This window comes from Vitis vinifera, mitochondrion, assembly GCF_030704535.1.
Source record: "Vitis vinifera mitochondrion, complete genome".
NCBI lineage: Eukaryota > Viridiplantae > Streptophyta > Magnoliopsida > Vitales > Vitaceae > Vitis > Vitis vinifera.
In genome coordinates this window covers 638,495-655,394 of record NC_012119.1, presented here as the reverse complement: position 1 = coordinate 655,394, position 16,900 = coordinate 638,495, and the positions used below count along the sequence as shown (strand labels likewise).

The 16,900-nt window shown below is 44.3% G+C and overlaps 1 non-coding gene and 1 pseudogene across 1 annotated transcript, besides 1 other annotated feature; one reads left to right on the top strand and one right to left on the bottom strand.

Moving 5' to 3' along the window:
* Positions 1-5,603: 5,603 nt before the first annotated feature.
* tRNA-Met (CAU) lies at positions 5,604-5,676 on the top strand. The gene has a single exon. It is a non-coding gene; the product is annotated as a tRNA-Met (tRNA).
* Positions 5,604-5,676: a sequence feature (horizontally transferred from chloroplast DNA).
* A 10,597-nt stretch (positions 5,677-16,273) lies between these two features.
* sdh3 (succinate dehydrogenase subunit 3) lies at positions 16,274-16,401 on the bottom strand (annotated as a pseudogene).
* Positions 16,402-16,900: the final 499 nt, after the last annotated feature.

The window sequence follows — 16,900 nt, the reverse complement described above, 5'->3', positions numbered from 1 at the left end:
CTCAAATCGGCTCTGCAAGTTGATCACTCAACCACTTTCCAAGCTGGGATTGTCTACTTTAAAAATGGCTATAGCTATAAAAGGATTAGGGCAAAATCAGAATGTTGTACACTCATTTCCCTAAGGAAAGCTCCAACCCCGATAGATTGAAAAAAAGTCTCTTTCTCCTGCTGATCTACGATCACCCTCTATCAAAGTAGCTTATCCCTGGAGCTTACCGATTTAACTCGGAGTCGGGAACTCTGTGTTGACAAACACCGAATCCATTTAGGACAGCAGCGCTTTTGCACCGAATCCTTCACGTACTGAAACCATGTGCACTACCTTAAAGTAGTCAATTCGAGACATCATCCCTGTCATCTCAAATAGAGGCTCGGGACTAGGACAAGTACTGCAATGATAGGACTGCCTGGACAGCTAAAGGATGTTTGATAATAAAGAGCTAAATAGGTTAACGGCATTTTGCAAAAGACTTATATGATAGACCATCGGGCACGAATGATCTTCTTAATTTCAGTCAATGGACTGGGACGAGATCAGAACTTTGACTTCTAGGTCAACCTGTAAGTGAAGATTTCCGTGGAGTTGAGCCTGCACCCGAACCAGAGAAGGAATGGAAAGATAGGACCAGGCTTGGGAGATTTGATTTCACAACTTAGGAGTAGGTCCATCGAGGGCTACTTGACTTTGACTCCACGGAAAGCTAGTCTGGCAAGAGCGGATTTCCTCACTTTTGGTTCAGAACGATAATCTCGTCTAATGATCACAGAAACTGAATACCGATTCACCACATGAAAGCGGGGCTAAGGTAAGCCAGGAAAGACTGGCGCCGAAGGAAAGGATATGTTTTGACCGCAGGCAAAAGTCTTGAAGGAAGGATAGCCAATAAAACCTATCTTCAACTAGAGCGATAGTCTAGAAAAGTTTATCAGGTGGAAATGCACTTATCTGTTTTCATGAAATGATCGACAGGCATATAAGATCTTCTGTACTTTATGTACTGTGAAGGAATTACAACAAGAAAACACCTAAGAGAATTGATTGGTATTATTGCTATTTGTATCAGTACAGGAATTAAAGAAATAAATGTGATCAAACCTGCGGGTATAATAAAAGTTCTCGTTTACAGTCCTGTCAGTCGTGCCCTATACATTATTTGATTGCGTACATCCCCTTTCTTTTCTGTCTCGAAACGGGACGGATTAAGCGACAGTTCCAGTTCTAGTTAAAGCCAGCCAGTCTTAAAGTGGGTCAGATCCGAATGGCAAGGAAGAGTAGTGCAATTGACTTGCAAGCATCGGTGAAATTTTCCTAGCCTTAAATAGCTCAAATGGGGTTACTTTAAGGGTATTCAAATGGGAATGGAGTTAACCATTTCCTTCAAGTGATAAAGTGAGTCTTCTTTCAAGCCAGCCCTAATAGAGTCTTAGAGTGGGCAGAGACGACCGGCAGCTCCCGAAGATCAGGGCATTCTCCGCCTATTCTCTTTATTGTCCTATTCATTCGTATCTTCAATCGTATCTTCAATATTTCACTTCCGGATAGCTAGATTCGATAGCAGCGCTTGCCTGAATGGAATCCGTCTTAGATCTTCTATAAGGCAGAGACTAATGTGATCTCTTTCTTTCTTACTCGGCAGGCCCTAAGTCTGAACAATCAAAACTTTACCGAAAGAAAAGGTGCATTCTGACAATACGCATCTCCATCAGCACCCGAATCCACGTCTGCTTTTCTTGACAAGAGAACTGATCTACGACCAACCTTTAGTGTTCTACGCTTTATAAATAGTGTAAGCAGTCTAAGTAGTCATATCAGGTTAGCCTTTTAACCTGCTTACCAAGCCAGGACTGCTTTTTCTTTGTCTGCCAGATGTGCTAGCTCTGAATCTTCCTTCGGGAATGTGTAATAGCCCTGCAGGGAATTAACCCCCGGAATCATCTCCGTACGCCCTCCGTATTCCGTCTGTCGTTCGAAGCCTTCTAATGTCATTGCTCGTGTGTATTTTCCTTGAATCGAGCTTTCCTTTCTGACTAAACTCGGCCGGCCCATGTATCTTAACTGGTGGGGAACTTACATGTTCAGGCCCCTCCAGTGTCACTTCGAAAAGGATTTTTATATTGAACGCGAGAGTTCCTTCTTCAGCGAGCTTGGTATTTTCGGTTCCTCCATGAAAGGACTGAAAGGACTTTAATTGTCTTATCGACTTACTTAAAGGTATAAGACAGAAGATCTTTTATGACTGCAACTCCTCCGTCCCACACAGCATAGACTGCAACTCCCTTACGGCATTCTTGTGATCCCATTCCTGTCCTGGAAGAAAGCAACAATTGCATTTTACGGTTGTGCTTTAATGATAGAGCTTAAGACTGGAGATCTATTCTTCGGCAAGCATTAGGTTCGTGTTCGTATATTCATTCATCGCAGCAAACCTGGAATTTCAGTCTAAAGGTTACCGCTCGACTTTCACTTAAGGACAGGAATCTAAGACATTTGAAGACAGAACTTTACCGGGGTACTGCTATTATTTAAGACAGCACAACCTTTAAACTGTTTTCATCTTCCCTCGCTATAACCGGCCTTCTTGCTTTCCTTGTTTTCTTTCTCAGGAAAGAGAAAGAAAAGGATGGATTTGACTTCTTTAACTGACTTGACAAGGAACTGGCTTTATCACTTCGATTGGAGGAGAAGACCTTAGCTCGCTCTAGAACCTGCTTTTGATTGACCTAGAACCAAAAATCTGCTATCCTAATTATGTCTATCTCGCCGTTTGCTGGCCCCTTAGGACTTTTTGTAAAGGGATCCCTTTTATGCTACTTATTAAAACACTTTCACTATAAAAAACCCCCACTCTTCCTGGAAGGCCTTAGAACTTACACTTTCCTGGAACTGGCCCCATCGAAAGAAACTTCAACTGTAGCTGCAAGAGATAGCTTAACAGGGCGAAGAACTAGGATTGGCGGGGAGACGAGATTCTTTTAGGGTTGGCTTTTTCACTGGATAGATTTCATTTGCCCTATGACCTCTTTTTGTTTGACCTATAATCTTAGAGCCTTTTTGGAGAGAATCCCTCTCTTACTTGCCCATTTTCTTTCATTAAAGACTCCTTGCTTGACTCCTTTGGACTGGCTAGCTTGACTAAAATGAAAATCCCTACCACAGGATTGTGCTTGTTTTTATTGAATCACTTTATATTTAGGGAATTGGCCTGCAAACTCTTACCTCGTATCGCCCTCTTGCTTTCAAAAATGACTTGCCTTATCCTTTATCCTATAAAAAAGGTTAAAGTCCTATTACTGCTATACCCGTATACCCGGGATTACTGTGAGCCCTCCCACTATTGGAAGAAGTCACACCTTAGACCTTTTTATAGGATATAGTAAGAGGATATAGTAAGATTAGAACTTCAAGGCCCTTAGACCATTACACAATGGAGCACTTGCTTACACCACTAGAAAGTCTAACTGTATCACTGGGAAGGGGATCTATCTTGAAGAAAGAAAACAGCAACTACTCTATATGGTAAAATATAGTAAAAAAGCACTTTATTAAACAAAGGATTAACAAAGAAAGGGGAAAAAACTAGCATAACCTATAGGAGGGCTGATACGATAATAGCCCTTTAGCTCTTATGCTCGTTATCCCAGGCAATATGATATGCTTAGCGCTATAAAGACGAAATGCAATTGGAGGAGCTCACCTAGCCCCTATTGTCTGTATGGACCGCTACTATGGACTTCTTACTTACTAAGTGGTAGAACCCAGCGTCTTTTCTCCTCCGCATTCGCTCTGGCCTGTTAGGGAGGAAGCAAAAAGGTTTGAAGTTAGAATTGTACAATGTTATTACTTCATCCGCTGTGAATGAATAGGCTGAAGGAATCGGATCTTGTCTCTTTAAATCTGCTTTTAAGGCAGGAAGCAAGAACTCTAAACTATCTCTTTAGGTAGCGAAGCCCCATTCGTTCCCTGGGTGAAGGAGCAGTAGAATCAGTCCTTGCTTTCTTCCCATAGCAGCTGGGAGCGCAGAGAGTAGCCAACCTACTAAAACAGCCAGTCCAGTAGCACGGTCTCGGTCCTGCAAGCCAACGGTTGCTAACTTTCTTTCAAATAAGATCTGTCCCAGCGGTCAGTCTCATCGGCTGGCATTATTCTTTCTTTAAACCACCTTCTCTTGATGTAGAAAATCGTTTTTGAGGGAAATACAGAATTAGCTCTATCTTATCTTTTTTGTGGGAAACTTTCGAGTTCATCCTTTAGCTGTCCAGGCAGTCCTATCAGTGCAGTACTTGTGAGTGCTTCCTCCCGAGCCAGTAGGCCGATTGGTGTATAGAAAAGAACCTTCCCAGCCGGACAAGGAGCCAGAGCCACCGAGCCTGTGTTACTAATTGGCTTGATAGTTCAAGTAGTAATGGCGGTCTCCTGTCTGTGGTAGTCAAGCATGTCTGTGGCTAGAGGAGAAAAGCAGTCAATCTTAGTGCCCTGTAAGCGGTAGTTGAAGTCAGGCTTTCTAACTCCTAGTCGGCTAGTAGAAGGAGGGGATAGGATAGAGACTAAAGAAAGAGCTCTTAGTCTACCCGAAGCGAAGGAAAGTCAAGAGAAGAGGTGGTAGCTGTCCATGCAAGGAAGTGACACAAGCTATTCTAGCAAGTCTTCTGTGGAGGAAGGAAGCCAGGGAGTAGCACTAGGGCAAGTAACTTATTTCACTAGTCTCATATGTAAGTCTCGATGCACAGATTCCTCAAGGCATTGTTTTTGTACGAGCAGTAATAGTATAAAAACTGCTATTGAATGCGCAGTTGAGGGAAGAGAGTAGGCAGTTCAGAGAAAGATTCCCCTTTTCGTACGCTCGGCAGGCCCTAAGTCTGAACAATTCGGTACTAGCGGATCAGAAAGATAGGCCAGGTCAGCTGCGGCTTCCAGTACCGAGACAAAATGGGTTTTGAGATCAGAGAGAGGAAGTAGGCTTTAGAGAAAAAGTCCCTCTTGTGCCGGTAGTAGGGAAAGCTGCTGAGATAGAGAGAGCAGTTCTCCCTTAAAGTCCTTTATGGATTTCGAGTCGGGAATAGAGCAGTGGCTTATTCGGCGTTATATCACAATTCATTCATTCTCGGGCATAGCTGTTCACGAAACGTGGCATGGGTGGTCGTAGATCAGGCGGCGGGAGTCTTACATCCGAGCGAGAGGTCAGACCAATCCCATTCATCCTGGTTCGATCCGAACGGATCTTGTTGAATGAATTGATCCATTGTTGTATGCCCTACTTCTTAGTGAATTTTTTCCTACTCGGACCCGCCGTACTTCCTTTGACTACTCCTGAGATATAGTTGAAACATTTTGTTATGGTGGAGAGTGGGGAGGGAAAACACCAATGCAGCAGAGAACGACCGCATGAATCGGAATCCACAACTATTAAGACAGACGACCGAGAAAGAAAGGCTCCGCGTTCTCCAAGTGGTTGATCTTAGCGTGCTAGCCGCTGCTTCATTTCGTATAGTGATAACGCTTTCTCTTTCTTAGCGCTCCGCCCCCCCTTATATAGTAAGGGGAACTCTGGTTGCGCGGCTTTCTCTTATAGGGGTCTCTTTTTTCTGACTTGACTCAGCTTTACCTACTTGACTCAGCGGTTAGAGTATCGCTTTCATACGGCGAGAGTCATTGGTTCAAATCCAATAGTAGGTAAAACCGGCCGAAACCCCTGCTTTTGCCAGCATGACAGCAAGCACGGACTGGCAGCAAGGAGTCAACTGAATGACCAAAGCATCGGTTGCTTCCACTTGTGGCCTTCTTCGACCGCTTTGACACCTTAATATCAAGGAACCCCCCCTCTCTTCTTCTCTTCATGTATGTGGGCTGCCTGCCCCGTCCCGAATAGACGAACAGGAACAAGCTGAAGAAAGGCGCGAGAGAGAGTTGATACTCATCTCACTCCCCCATCTCTATCACCTACCAGTTCTCCAGTGCAGCCGCGTTGCTCCTTGCTCGTCTGAGCCTTTCTCTTGTGACGTCTCGTCGCCCTCTTCTGCTTCTGTTGATGCGCCACTCCTGATCTTCGACCAGCCTGCTGTTACTGCGACTGAGGTTGCTCCCTCTGGCTCTGATGGTCCTCCATTGGCCTTTGATCAAGGTTCTAGGTGTACTTGACATGACTACACCGCCACCATCATCTTCTGCCACCGTGTCACGTCATCATATGATTACTCGGTCGAGGGATGGGAAACCGAAGGTCTTCTCCGCCACTCCCCGCTTTCTTGCTCTTCAATCCGATGCTTCTTTGACCTGCTTCTCTCAGGCTTCGAAGGTACCAGAATGGCGCGCATCCATGCAGGATGAGTTCAATGCTCTACTTCGGGCATTATTGTTCTTCTCCTTTATGTCGATGACATACTCATTATTGGAAGCGATGTAGCTGGTATCCGCTCGCTTATTAATTCTCTGTCGCGATGCTTTGAGATGAAGGTCACCGATGGCTAAGATCCCTTCCTCACTCTAACTTTAGGAAGCGCACTTCTACCTTTTCTTGTGCGTTCGGGGAGAAATATAAAGTGGAAATGTAAATGTATACTCTGGTTGTAATGTTCACGAGGTTGTATATAATCCAATGTTCAGTGAGATGACTTTCCTACTGACTGAATCGCTTGAATTAGTTGAAGGAAAGGAGGCTTCTGGCCCTAGCCACTGGAGAGGAGAGTTTTGACTTCGAGGGAGGCATCGAAGAGTCGGGTAGTTGCTGCCGGAGAAAGGAGGTTACCTGGGACTGGAAGTGAAGCAATTGGCCAGGTATTTACGGGCGGGTACAGGTTGAAGTTGAAGGAAAGCTGATGGTTATTCACCTACATTCGTGGGTTCAGGCTGCCTATTAGATACGTCATAACAAGTGGGTCTCCCAGCTATCAAAGAATTGCTTTGAAAGGAAGAGAATGGGAATGGTGATGCCGGAAGATATGGACTTAGAGAAGTAGGCTCTTAAGCATAGGAAAGCTTATCTGGTTAAGTCGATCCCGATTAGTTGAGAGCTTGGTGGAGGTTCCTTCGCTGTTGATAGCTCTTCGTTGGATCCATTAAGTGGGCCTTTAGATACGTTATTTCATTCGATTGAGAACCCACTGGTGCATCATCTTCCTTCTTTGGTAGCTATTTCCGAGAGATAGAGAGAAAGATGGTTCCGTTCGAGGTTGCTTAGCAGCGCTGGCTGGATATTGGGAAGAGGAGAGAGGTTGGTGGATGGGAGAGCTATAGAGGAATTGGATTCATGGTTTCCACTACTAGAGTAGAGCCCGCCCGGGTCTTTGTCCCGCTTAATGGTTTGAAGAATCTAGTCGCCTTCGACTGCTTCTCTTGCCTCATTAGATCCACTCGATGCTAGATCACTTAGATCCGAGTACAGGAGCGAGGTTCTTCCGCCAGCACTGGAACTTGAAAGAGCAGAAGAGGCTGGAGGTTCATGGGCAGCAGGAGAGGAAGAAAAGAAGTCAAGGTACCACCATAAGCCAGAGAGAAAGCAGCAAAGCCAGATTCGGATTCTATAGCAGCTCCTATTGACTTCCGGGTCAAAGAACTGCCTTTCTAGAATCCAGTTAAAGCAGAACTCGCGCTTAAGGAAAAGGCGTAGAAGGAGGCTTCTTCCCATCTCTGAAGGCTTGTTTGAAGGGCAAATTCCCATTCTCGTGGGTACGATAGAAAGTAGTCCCTTCCCATCTCTCAAGAGAAGAGTCGCCACCTTCAACCTAGGTAGCTCTAAATTACCCAAACACTTTCTGTTGGGGTCATTTTCCTGCCTCACTCGCTGTAACAGACTCAGAGATAGCATTTGCCCTTGGAAACAGAACTCGAATTGACTGGAACGCAACTTACAATATTATCCACTGTTACGGGTACAGGGAATGCCACTACTTCAACTGGATCTCAAACCGGGGAAGGAGATTTCCTCCCAAGGAACTGACTTCAAATAAAAGAGCATTTGATCAAGAATCCTTTATCCTTATCTTCTTGCCTGGGCTAGGTCTTGTTAGAGAGAGAAAGAGCCAAAGCCTATTATAGTATTCATACAAATAGAAGGAATATAGGGGAAGGAATAAACTAGTATATATTGGAATCAATACTAGACTCCAGACCCGGAATGCCAATACAAAACATAACGGACACGAGGGCTGTAGCTCACTCACTTCAAAAAGAAAGAGTTACTAGCAAGGAACAACCTTGTTTTATGGAAACTCGATGGAAGCCAACTGGCCCAGATACTGGCTTAGATGCTGCTACCTCTGCCGCCGCCCGCTCTTGTCTTCGTGGCCGAGTGCACACGCTGTATACTTATAAAACGGTATGCTTATCGTGCACTTCCAAGATTAACCTTCAAGTATTCCAAGAACTGCGATATCTACGATTTGTCCGAGGCGACCTTGCTTCTCGATTGCTTGCCCAACTCTAAGGCTGTATTCCCGAGCTTTCCCTTCTTCCTTTCCTATATGACCAAGACCAGAGGCAGAGACAAAGAATCCACACCTCATAAGACCTTCAGCCATGCATAACATTTTAGGTACATGGTCGAGACCTAGGCAGAGCACAGAGCTCATAAGACCTTCAGCCGCGCATAACAAACCATCTGGTATATGGCCAGGACCTTAGGCAGAGAATCCTCTCATAAGACCTTCAGCAGCGCATAACAAATCTTAGGGGACATGACCATGACCAGAGGCAGAGAACATCTCGTAAGACCTTCAGCCGCGCATAACATCTTAAGGGACAGATAACGTTTTTGGCTTTCTCCGTCTCTTCCTTCCTTTCCTATGTCTTTATCTTGCCCTTAGGCTTATCTAAAGTCTTAAGAAAGAGAGAAGAGAGTATACAGCATTAAGGGACAGATAACATTTTGCCTCTCTCCTATCGATGGTACAATGCCGAGAATAGAACCTCTCCCACGGTCCATTTCTAGATTCCGATTGATGCTTTCGATGGGTTAGGTTGGAAGGATAGAAAAGTGCACCTTTGGAAGGCCTGGCAGGTCGAATTCAAAGAGAGAACACGAAGAAGCCTTCTTTTTCCTCTTCTATCGAAGGTACAATCCAAGAGTAGAATCTCCCCTACGGCACATCTCTAGATTCCTATTGCCACTACGATGGGTTAAAGGAGCATCAAAGATGTGTTTCCGGGGGTCCGAAAATGGCAATTCCAAAGAGAGACCATAAAATGCCTACTTTTTCCACATATGGAGATGCGAAAGTTGAGATTTCGGGGTCGGAAAAGTGTAAATTTCAGAGGGAGAGCACGAAATGCCTACTTTTGGCCTTTATAAGGGGGAGATGAAAAGTTGTGTTTCCGAAGGTCCAAAATTGATCATTTCAAAGAGAAACCTCGAAAAAGCCTTGTTTTGCCACATGTGGAGTATCAAGGGGTATGCTTTCAATGGGCGGTCGGACCCCCCCTCATTAAGTCCCCTTTTTTGGCACTTTTATGTCGGAAAATTTGATAAAACCCCGTGTTTTGGGGCATCGGCCTACTGTAATCAAAAAGAGAGATAACGTAAGTCTGCCCGCTTGACCTTGATGGCTGTCTTCTCGTGCTTTAAGATCCTTGATAAGTGTTCCCTTGCTTTAGAAGTCCTTGAAGGAACCATGGGAGACATCCAAGCTTCTTCAAAGCCCTTAAAGATTCTTTAACAACAACTTGGGAACATCCAGGTCTCTCGAGAAGGTCTTTTTAACAAACAAGAAGAAGGTGCATTTATAGTACTGCTATCCAAGGCATTAAGCGAGAGACAAGTATTAGAACCCTTCCTGGAAGCCTTCCCTCTATTAGGACATCGCAAGACTTGGTACAAGAGAACGAGAGCTCCATGGCGTATTCCACACTTTGGTTTTGGTATTGTACTAGCTTGTACATCGTATTAACTATCTAATTAGTCCAATTAATAAACAGGTACAAGTGCAAGAATACAACAACGAGATATCCCACTACATCAGGCCCCTTTCGGTATCATACAAAGGCACGTACGAGGAGCGAGGTCTTTTTCGTTATCCTTCCCAAGGTACGGAATGCAAGACTTGAGGAATCCCGATCGAGTCCCTGTCTCTGCTAGGTCCGATTCGATGAATAGTTCGTGCGAAGGTATGTTTTTACATGGGGTTATCTCACTACGGTGGAAAAGGCTTAGTTCGATAACGCAGAGGTGATGAGCCGAGAAGCTCCACACAAGTAGCTGTTAAGGCAATATCAGTGGTACAGCGAACCACTCATTCAATCTACTGTGAGTTGCGGAGTTTACCTTGTTCGGTCAAGTACCTGAGGGCAGTCATCTTAGAAGAGATGGCGTGCTCTCAGGCTTGGGTATGGAGAGCATATGTGGTAAAGGGGAAGCTGTGAGTCGACCCGTTAGTCTAGTATCGGTGGTAGGGTTTACTTGCATTCTTGTGCTTATTGGTCTTCAGTTGATAAAGAGTGATTTCAAGGATCCCAGTTTATAGGCATTAAGGCAATAGGCACTATCAGGTCCTTTTCACTTTTAGTAGTAAGGAAGCCAGTGAGGTAGGCGCTCTAAAGACAACCTTACTAATAAAGGGGCTCGAGTGAAACGACTGGATGGATGAGCTAGCTTTAGTCGTGTACGATCATATAGTAGCCCACGCCTTCTGCTTTCAGACTTCGACGTTGTAAACTAACTCCTTGTCTTCCTAACTCTAGCGCTAGCAGCACATCGAGATCGAAATCCCTTTTTGATCCCACTGCAGCGGAAGAGGAAGAAGAGGCGGTATAGACTATTGCTGGGTATCCGGTTGGAAGTGAAAGTTGCAGAGCCAGCTGATGACGCTAGTGAACCAGCACCATTGGATCTTGTTAAAGCACTTCAAGTTCCCGTGGCTTAGCCCTCCGCTTCTTGGAGACCGAGACCCGGAGGTCGGGACAGAGGCTGAGTCGGAAGAAGCACCAATGTGAACATGGGTAACAGAAATAGAGACAGTAGCGCCCGGAGCCTTTCCGATAAAAGATCGGAGATCCGTCACCGAGTAATGACGATCTATGAGCACATGGCAATCTTCCTAAAACTTGCTTAATGTATGAGCTATGCCGAACTCATCCGGGCCGGGGGTTTTCGTACTATTTAAACTACTTATTTCTTTATTCATATACAATGACTCAAGAGAATCCTTCTAGGCTTCACTAGGTTAATTAACTCTTATTTGTGGACGAGAAAAGCAAATTATTCAAATCTTGAAGTTCGCTTACCGACCGGTGAACCGGACGAAGGTTCTATTCGATAGTTGATTTAGCACAATCTTGTCTTAAGCCCTTCTTTCAATTGCACGCTATGTGATCTTTTCTCTTATCATTACTTCCATGGTCTTCTATTCGACATTATTATTATATTATAAAGCTTCGGCATCCAGTCTCCTATTTTGGATCGCATCTCGCGAAATCAGATCTACTGGCAAAATCTCCCATTCCTCTTGGACTTTCTTTCTTGGTCAGACGAACCACCTTAAGCAAGCGACTTGGGAAGCCGGCTAGGTAAATCAAAGCATCGGTCTCTCTTTCTCTATATATTTCTTCAAGGCGGGGAAGATAACCTGCTGTTAATGATTTCAGTGCCGGTGGTCTTTTTTAGTAAATCTAACTATTTATATTTGGATTATGGTTCCAATTCAACTACCTAATAGTTAAGCGAGGTAGTCCTAGGCGAAAGGAGACAAAGAGAAAAGCAGGCGCATCTTAGATGAGAAAGAAAAGAGCTGATTCAATTTCACTAGCACTGGGTTATTGAAAACTTTCCTAATCTTGACCAACGGATACGAGATCAAGGGATATTCCAACTGGTTGAGCTGATATGTGTAATTATAAATCCTCGACTGAAGGTACCTAATCTACTGATTTACTCTTACTCTTTCTCCTGTCCGATCTCTCTGAAACTGAAACTCTCTTTTCCGTGGTTGACTCATTCGCAGCTACCAAGGTGGTACAAGCGAGTACGAGTCATGCGCATTCATTCAATCGAGATCCCTTCCAAGTTCCAAGGAGCAAAAGCCAATTCCTCACTCATCCTTCTTTCTCTTTCTCAGTGCCACTGCAAGTCATTTCGTGAGAAGTACTCCTTCTATACGTCTAAAGCAAGGGCGGTGATGAGCCCCACGCTCGGCTCGGTACAAGCACTCGTCCAATCCGTCTTTCGGATGTCGATGAACCCACTTTATTAGCTCCACAGAGGCATGAGCAACCAGATCCCCTTACGATAACACACTTGGGCATGAAGACTTAAGATGTAGGGTCTGTTAGACTCTAATTGAACTCTTCCGCGATGGTCTAAAGCCTTTTTTTAAAGGCGGCTATCCGTCTTCAACCCTGTGCTGCTAAGGGTCAATCGCCTGAATCAAGGCCAGAGGGTGACCCCTAAGATTGATGATGCTCCTGTGGAGAAAGGCCTGTAAGCGATCTGCTTAGCTTCGATCTCTTCCCTTGCTCTCCTCTAGCTTCAAATCCCTTCATTAGACGCATTGAGCCCTATCTCTTAAAAAGTAGATCTCACTGCTTAGCGAGTGGAGAGTAAGCACTCGGATTATGCTGGTGCCTTGGGAATGCTGACTAAAGTATGCTAGGATTGGAAGCTAATTCAACTTGAGCAATCGCAGCTGAGTCAACCTCTCGTTTAGCCCTGCCTCCAACTGCTTCAATAGCTGCGGTTCATTTTCCTTTCCTAATGGCCCTTACTCCCACAACGTATGAAGATTATTAGGATGAAGATGCTTTCACTCCTATTAACTAGAAGGGTGAAAAAGAACTAGGTGCTGTAGGAGAGTTAGCCATTCAAGAGCGGATAAGGCTAAAAGATCAAAAGCAGGGCTTGGCTTATTCTATTCATCTGCACCACAGAGATTCGTTCACAGCCTCGTTCAGCTAGCCGGATGGATGTTCTCACCAATCAATAAGAAAGAATGGATAGCCTTTCAACAAGGGATGAAATAGCTCCTTCTTCTCTGCCCCTATACCCTAGTTCTTCTTTTCTTCTTCAAGAAAGAATTCCGATTCTCCCGGTAGAATGAATACCACGCCGAGCTTCTGCCCGCTCTAGACTCTTCGTACTGCTAAGGCCCAGGGAGCGGTGCGGAAAGGCAGAAGGTAGGTAAGCAAGAAACCAAAAAGGCAAAGAGAGGATCTCTAAGAGGAATTGGAGCTGAGTCCTTCAAAGAAAGAAAGAAATTTCCTAATCCGGTGTCAACACTTGGCGGGGATCTACCTAACTAGCTTCAAGTTCGCCAGCGATGTCATCTTTCTGTATAACTTTTACCTAACTATGACTCGCCTGTTATTGTGGAAAGTATACCCGATTGAAGGTTTGGATGTAATTGATGTCAAGCACGAGATAGAACTCTGAGACAGACCCTGGAACAGTGATTGTTCCAGTTCTATGGTTTATAGAGGAAGTCTCGGGTAGGCTCGAAGGAGGTGAGGGCTATAGCCCGTATAGTTCCCGTGATAGTAGCTTATTCCATTTGGTTGGTGCTATTCTTTACTTTGACTCTTTTATAATGCCAGCAAGTTGGTTGCAAATTCTCTACCCGCAGGTGCAGATCAATGGATCGGGAGAGCTCAATTCACCGCGACCCCACAACCCATTTCCTTTCCTCTCTTGTCCAGCAAGTTTCTATGCCCGAGCGAGAGTATGGCCCTGTTTCTGAAAGCCCTGCTAAGGCCTCCAGTGTTAGCAAGTGGGTAATGTTAATTAAAGAAGGATTTTTTTAGTAAAAGTAGGCTCGGTTCAGTCAAGTCATCTCGCCTAACCCTTTTGCATTTGGCAGTTGTCCGGTTAGGAAAAGAAGATAGCCTCATTACTCATTACTAAAGTGGGGGAGAATGTCATGCTCATGGGACGGTATAGGGAGTCCGCCCGTGCCGGCTTGAAAGCCCGAAGTTACCCTTTATTGTTGTGACAGAAGAAAGGCTCTCAAGTCAATATAGACAATGCTTTCTCGAGAGAGGGTTAGGCTAAGTAAGATAGATAAGCAACTTGCGAAACAACCAGCTTGACCTTTTCATAATAGTGAATCTTTCGCTCATGCTCCATTTGATTTGGTTCATTCTGATGTGTGGGGCCCTGCTCCTGTATCTACTACTATGGGGGGATCTCGTTACTTTGTCATTTTTATTTACGATTTTTATAGAAACACTTGGATTTTTCTCATGAAGTCAGGTTCCGAACTACTTTCTATTTTTCGATAAATTAACCAAAAGGCCTATTTATTTATTTATTTATTTATTTATTTATTTATTTATTTATTTATTTATTTATTTATTTATTTATTTATTTATTTATTTATTTATTTAAAGGGCTCCTTTTTATAAATAGATTCAAATCTTTCGTTCTGACAATGCTCGTGAATACACTTATGATGATTTTGAGACCATTCTCAAACAACATGGCACGTTACCTCACTTGTCTTGTCCAGGTACTTCTCAACAAAATGGCGTAGCCGAACGGAAGAACCGAACCATTGTGGAGATGGCGCGGAGCATGCTGAAAGGAAAAGGACTTCCTCCTTTAAGGTGCGGTACATAGGGCGGTACATAGGAAAAGGAAAAAACAAAAAACTAGGTCGGCCACTCCTGAGTAGTCTGCCATCAGCAGAAACTCCATTTCACGCAGGAGTTGTTGGAGAACCACAAGACTTTTGCTTTTGGCCTTCATTTGCTAGGAAATCCGCACATGCGTTGGCTTCTCTCAAGGTGTGCGAAGCTGTTCCCTTAACCGTTTGCAAAAGGAATTTGCAGTCCTCAAGGAGGGCCCTGAGTTGATTAGAATGAAGTCTTTCATGTCTTACCAGCCAGAGGAACCTTAGGTCTCGGGGAGTTGCATTTTCCAAAGTCTTATCCATCTAGCATCTGATTTTGCAAATCCTCGTTAGAGTCGCAGGCCAGGTTCTAGGCATCTTTTGCATCTAAATTTTCAATCTTTTGAGGTATGATTGTACCTTTTGCAAATTATACACCGGGAATCGGAGTTACCGGAATTTTTCTGATTGTTGTTGTAGCTTCTTCTTTACCGGGCTTGTGACGAGCGAACAACTGTCTCTTTCAATGGCGCATATACCTTTCTCTTTCTTTTATCACTTTCCTGTAAAGTCCAAACAGGAAATGGAAGAAACTGGATTCCCGGACATCCAAAATCTTATCAGAGAGGAGCCTTACTATACAAGGCGCTTGAAAGCCTTCCAACGGGACTCTCGCAAGAGAACACGCGTTAGGGCAGCGAAGAAATCTCCTTTCGGACTGGCTTTCTTGCCTTCCACACTATATTCAGTGGAAGCCCTAAGAAGATAATTCATCAGAAACCTTTTCTCTTTCTGGTGCTGGAACTTATGAACTAGTAAGAGGGCTTTATGAGCTATACCTTATACCTTAAAGAGACCTATACAGGCTTTCGAAAACATCCGGATTGGCTATCGAATCAGACAAAACATTCGGGCTCTTTCCCAAACCCTAACTTGAACTATTGAACTATAAGGGTACTGGTAAGCTTTAAACTATGGCGTTTTTTATAGCTATAAAATATTATGAACATTAACACGCGGCTAACCCGTGGGTGGCAACCACATGTCCAACTCAAAACAATCTTATCTGACCTTACTGCATGGAGGGGATCCACTTTAAAAAGAGCTGGGGCATACCCTTCACAACCCTGCTAATTTTATTTATGGTTTGATTTTTGGCTTTAAAGAACTTATCTTATCCTCAGCTCTATTGCTCGTGGAAAGGAACGTATGGAACTCCTTTCGTCAGTAGCTAGTTTTAAGCCCTAAGAAGATAGGTTGCCTTATATTGTAGCAAGTCTCAGTAGTCTCAGTCCCAAGTTCAAGTTTTTACTTTCATAGTGAACGTGACTATATCTATCGGCAAGCTTGGATGAGAAGCTCGAGCTTTCTATTTTAAGACTTTTTTCTAGTGCAAAGCAAAGCAATTCGAAGGGTTGGCCGTATATGATAGCCGGTCTCGCATCCCAGTGCCAGTAGCAAGGGTTTCCCAGCAAGTAAGTCACTATAGTATGGTATGGGGGTAGGGAATTTTTGAGGAATCAAATAGAAACTATACCGGATTGGAAGTCGAGTCTTGCCATTGGCTTTCCCGCCTCTACCCTGGATATCAAACTTGTGCTCGCCCTTCTACTTCCAAAGGACGAGAAAAAAGACCCCCGGAGCAGCCCATTTTGATGAGAAAGAAGGAGAGGGCTCGACCCCCCAAACGGAGGGAGACTTGGGAACCTACGGACAGAAAAGAGTCCCAAACCCCAAATGGGTCACAAAGAAGATAAAAAAACAAAACTAGAGTGGCTAGGAAAGCCCCGGATATTCTATGGTAAATTGGAAACGTCGAAGTGAGCTGTGGCTTATAAATAGGAAGATGAGGAGATAACGGGCGAAGGATATTTTTTCTAGGAAGATGAGGAGATAACGGGCGAAGGATATTCATGAGATTAGGTCTTATGTTCATTCGCTCCTTGCTCGCGGAGCGGTATACCGGAAAAAAAGTAAAGAACCCACCCCCAATCCTCGAGCAAACTTGCGTTCCCCAGCAATGCATTTAGTACATCTGACTGAACACCCACCCAATCTGTAAAATAGAGTGAAATCAATCAACTAGCATACCTTTGTTTTGGCATACCTCGAATCTAGCCTGCAATCCTTTGATTTCTTGTTGTACTCCTTCTACCATATTCCTTTGTCTTTGCACTTCAGTCCCGGATCGACTAGAAGTCTTCTTTGCTAGCCTGAGTCCGCGTGATTTATCTATCTCATTATAAGCGCCGAATCCCTACTTCTTGTTGCTAGCAAATGGGAAAAGACCACTTCTTCTTCTTAGCCAGAAAAGACTACTTCTTGGACTGTGGCCGACACCAGAGAAGACTAAAGAAAATGGTCGTTAGGTC